The 5,000-nt window shown below is 36.6% G+C and overlaps 1 long non-coding RNA gene across 1 annotated transcript in view; it reads right to left on the reverse strand.

Annotated features, from left to right (window-relative positions):
• LOC137639192 (uncharacterized) overlaps positions 1-4,753 on the reverse strand; it is a 21,059-nt gene extending 16,306 nt beyond the window's left edge. Inside the window, exon 1 of the long non-coding RNA XR_011044255.1 lies at positions 4,613-4,753. This is a non-coding gene — a long non-coding RNA (uncharacterized lncRNA). The remainder of the gene's footprint in view (positions 1-4,612) is intronic.
• Positions 4,754-5,000: the final 247 nt, after the last annotated feature.

The raw sequence follows: 5,000 nt of genomic DNA on the forward strand, positions 1-5,000 counted from the left end.
CTCTCTCTCTCTCTCTCTCTCTCTCTCTCTCTCCCACTTTATATACTAGCCTGAACGCATGCCCAGTGATGCATGTGCCACATCTCTCATAGGGAGGTATACCATATATATGGTTTTGAGAGGCGATTAGATTAGCAAAACCGGTGGAACAGAAATCGAGTAATGCAATGCATTATTTCCTTGCACGCGTTGTACCGCAGGTGCCCGAACATCATCGCACACTAGGCGAAAAAAATGGAGAAGGTTTCATTCTGTCCGCCAGTGTTTCTACAAAGCGTGGCAACCCAGGATGTATTGCACACACGACGACATTCATGTCGATCCTGGGATTTGGCGCGAAACATACCAGGGATTAATGGGGATGTATGGTGATATGCTCAAAATTTAGCTAAAATCCACAGCTCATTACATTGCCATGGCCGTATTGCCCAAGTGTGAAACCAACATTATTCTTGGACCTGGGTGTCTGTTGGAGGGCGAGTTCAACGAAAGTCGCGGCCTACTGCGTACAGCATGGGATTAACCATACAAATAATCGGGACTTAGAGCGGATTCCTATGAGATTTATGGCGAGGGCTTTATAATGCCGCTCAATTACCACTCAATTACCACTAAATTGCCACTCTACTTGGCAGCGAGTGCACAACAATTGGCTAAGGAGGTATAGGAAGGGAGGTTTCTGTATTTACTTTATTCGTAGTGACTTTTTTTATTTGTTCATATTTGTTATTTTCTATGTATGTCATCGCTAATGATTGCACATTTTATTTTTTCACGTTCGTTTTCTTTATTGATTTCATTCGGTGACCATTCAACATCTTTATATCTATTCATATGCTTTCTTTTCTATTTAAGTCATTGATAATGATTGCACATTTTATTTATTCACCTTCGTTTTTTTTATTAATAGTGACCATTCAACATATTTTCATCTATTCATATTCTTTATTTTCAATTTAAATAATTGATGATTGAAGATTTTATTTGCTTACGTTCGTTTTCTTTAGATTTCATTCATAGTGAGCATTTAAAATCTTTTTATCGATTCATATTTTTTATTTTCTTTTTAAGTCATTGATAATGATTGATGATTTTTGCAAGACGACCTGCAAACTGTGTCAGAGCATCTCTCAATTGCTGCTTTTAAGCGAACTGGAAACGTCACGTGGTCGTGATGCTGTGTTGCCAGATCGCAGGTTCCACATATTCGCTAGTTCCTACAATGATTTCGTCATACGTACCTACAATTGTTGCAAAGGAACCGTTGACAAGTTGAAGTGAGGTACGATTCACCTAGGAACAATTCTATCCTGTTCGTAATACTAGGCAGGCAGTTAATTCTAATAGCCAGGTCTTCTCCATCATGAGGCTCAATATTACACAGTATTCTAGAAGTTTTATTCCAGCTGTTACCAAGTTGTGGAATAATCTTCCTAATCGGGTTCGAAGTTGGAGCAAATGTTTTTATGTTGACCAGGCTGACGTGAGTCTTTTTTATTGTGTATATATGACATATCTGTTTTTGACGTTGTTAATAGTTTATATAGGACATATCTGTTTTGACGCTGTTACTGTATTTAGAATGATATATTGTTAATTCATTCTCATCATTTATTTATTTACTTATTTCCTTTCCTCACTGGGCTATTTTTCCCTGTTGGAGCCCTTGGGCTTATAGCATCTTGCTTTTCCAACTAGGGTTGTAGCTTGGCTATTGATAATAATAATAATAATAATAATAATAATAATAATAATAATCCGCTCTTAAGTTTCGCAGCTGACGAGAGTCGCAGTGGATGGTCGCCACAGTTTTGAACAGTCCAAAATGTTTGCAATGTAGTCTCGACTGGATTAACCACGTGCGAGACCTTGTCGGGTGTCATGACAGGTTGAGCAACCCTCCCATGATATTCTGCGCATATTTGAGGGAGATTCGTTGTAGAATGGCAATACTGAAAAATGCGGCTGTTTCCCAACATCGCACCGAGTCAGAGACCTTAGTTGTAGATGTGTGACCCCAGCCTAACTACTATAAGCCGGGTCGATGGAGAAGCCCTGGTGGGGGATCGTAGGGTGGCGAAGGCCTCAGTCAAAAACGACTTTGAAGGTTTTTGAGGGGGTTTTGAAGGCTTCTGGTGATATTATTTTCCTAAAATTGCGTTACATGTAACAGATAGAATAATGACATATAACCACATTCCTGGTTAATGTGACAAACATTTTTTATTTTATCCATTTTCTTTATATAATATGTCCTCTTTACATGTTATGTTGTTTTATACTGTAGTAATCCAGTCATGAAATTATTGAGGTTTTGGGCACAGGAATGCTCATGACCATTTTCATCATATTTGCATTGAAAATAAGCAGTAAACACATTTCAAAATTCCACTTCTAGTCCAGTTTTAGGAAATGAAATACACAATATAAAACACACCACAACTGCTAAAGCAAGATACTTGCCCTTGCCTACGTTGTTCTTTCGGTTAAACAAATCATAGAAACTATTCTTGACCACATATTGACGGTGAGGAAGGACTTGGGTTACAATTGCATGATTCCAAAGGTTGGAGGTATGACTCTGAATCTGCACTTGGTTACTCTGATGAAGGGACTTACGTCTTCTGGTGAGGTTATAAAACACTGCCTCCTTTGGATTCTTCACCATCCGCAGCTTTCTTTTACTTATTGTTTGAAACCATTGTCTGTATATCTTGTGATGCTGTCTGGCCGTTGGCACACCATCCCAAAGCTGTCTTCACGTGGCTAGCAGCACTGGGGACTTGTAAATCTTACGTAGGGAAATATTGAGGTATTGCTAGATAGTTCATGATGCCTTGTCGCTGATGAAAATACTTTCACTGTTGGTGTATTCTCTAATGACCCATTCTGTTGTCTTGACATCAGCTTCTTCTCTACTATTTGACTAGAGGTACTTGCCTTACGACATGCGTACTGTGATTCCCCCATCTCTTGAAGAAAGTCAACATCTCATTGCTCACTAAGTTGGTGGTTCCTTCCATGAAGACCTACTCTGGTGAAGTAGTTTCTCAGCTTCGATGCTTTCTTGGATGCAGATATGATATTTGGGAAAATAAGTCCCTTCCAACTAACCTGTTCAATATCCTGTTACTTAGAGACAATTCATTCTCGCCATTGAATTTTTTTCACTATTATAAAGGTCGTGTTCACTTCAAGTATGAAACAGTTTGCTCAGTCAATCGAGTTTCATTTGGTGATAGAAGCCCAAGTACATAGTATTTGCCCCTTCTCTTTCTAGATTTTTGCGATATCAAGTCAATTTCCATCGCTGGAGTCGTTTGATTCATAGATTTTTAACTTCTTAGGCGAAAAAGTAGACCTACGGCTTAGTTATGAGAATAATGCTGATAATATTTGTAAATATAATATTTCACATACTGAGCAGTTGTAGCATTAAGGATAGATATGAAGCTGCTTCAACCAGCTCCAGATATTTTGACATATTTCTTTGTGACTATGATTCAAAATCAAACACTTATCTCAATTTGGATAATACAATACAAGTTTTTCAACATCTTTGCTGCCATCTTTTCCAAATAGACAGATGGTTAACAATAACCCTAACAAATCCTAGATTGTTTTGTGTATTCTTAGCGGAAATGAATGTGTAACTTTTTTCAATTCTATGCTCATGATCATGAATACCGATGTCTTTCATACCAAGTGCAGTACATCTTGAGACAGTCAACAAACATTTTTAGTAGTGCAAGAGACGCAGAGTATCATAGATAAAGTTTCAGAACCCAACCCGATTATGTGGACAGCATCAGCGAACAAAATGTCTTTTTACCATCTGTTATAATTCTCCATCTTAAGTGTAACAGTAGAACATAGCGTACTTTAATGTTGCATAATTTCTTCTAATGATATTTAGCAAAAGGTGCAATCATTTTTTTTTCTTAGTTATTTGTCAAATGTTTCGTAACATTTAAAAAATCAATCAGTTTCTTTTTAGATTTTTGTTAACATTTCTTATTTGTTGTCCTAGAGAACGCTTAAAACAACCTTCTAGTTAACATTCATTGTGATAAAATTTGGAAAAGAAATTACTGAGGTTCCTGGATTGCTTTATAGTACTGTTAGTCATGATAATAGTGAGAGTGGGTGGCACAAGTAAATGACATGATACACGCACACTAAATAGGAAGTGTGTGTGTGTGAGAGAGAGAGAGAGAGAGAGAGAGAGAGAGAGAGAGAGAGAGAGAGAGAGTGAGTTTTAATTGTGTGAAACAAGTACCTCCAAGTCACACAAAAATAAGCTGGTGTTACGAACTCTCTGGACACTAATGAATCTTACCATCTGGTTGGGAGAAAAGGAAAATAGGAGAATAGGAGAAAAGTATTGACAACTTTGATTATTCCAAACATTCCATTACCAGCTGCTGTGTAATCTTAACCTTTTGACAATAAAGATGTTGACAAGAAAATTGAGTGAATTAAATTAGAATTTATTTCTCTTGAAATATCTCAAAGTAATTCAAATACAACATCATTTGAAAATAAAATTCAAAGTGTATTGTATGGCAATGTATAAAGAATTCTTGTTATAAAGTTTGCTTGCGGGACTTACCTCAATATTTGACATTGGGCAACGAGTACACGGGCCCAAATCAACCATGAAAACCCTTTTCGACGTCATGTTATCAACTAAAAACCAAGGATTATGTGTAGAGTAAGTCTTGAAGCTGCACTCGTCCTTATGTGGACAATATTGTCGTCCACTACGTTTCCGCTCGGACGCCTATGAGGATGATAATAATAATAATAATAATAATAATAATAATACTAATAATAATAGTAATAATAATAATAATTTTAGTAATTTCTATAATGATAACAAAAAACGGTACCATTCCAATTTGTTTTCTCTTTTGTGAAATCTAACGAAAATGCAAATGAACACAAAATAAATGACAATATCTACTGTCTTTTAAACTCGCTACTTGTCAAATTAATAA

The sequence above is a fragment of the Palaemon carinicauda genome, chromosome 4, assembly GCF_036898095.1.
Source record: "Palaemon carinicauda isolate YSFRI2023 chromosome 4, ASM3689809v2, whole genome shotgun sequence".
NCBI classification, from domain to species: Eukaryota; Metazoa; Arthropoda; class Malacostraca; order Decapoda; family Palaemonidae; genus Palaemon; species Palaemon carinicauda.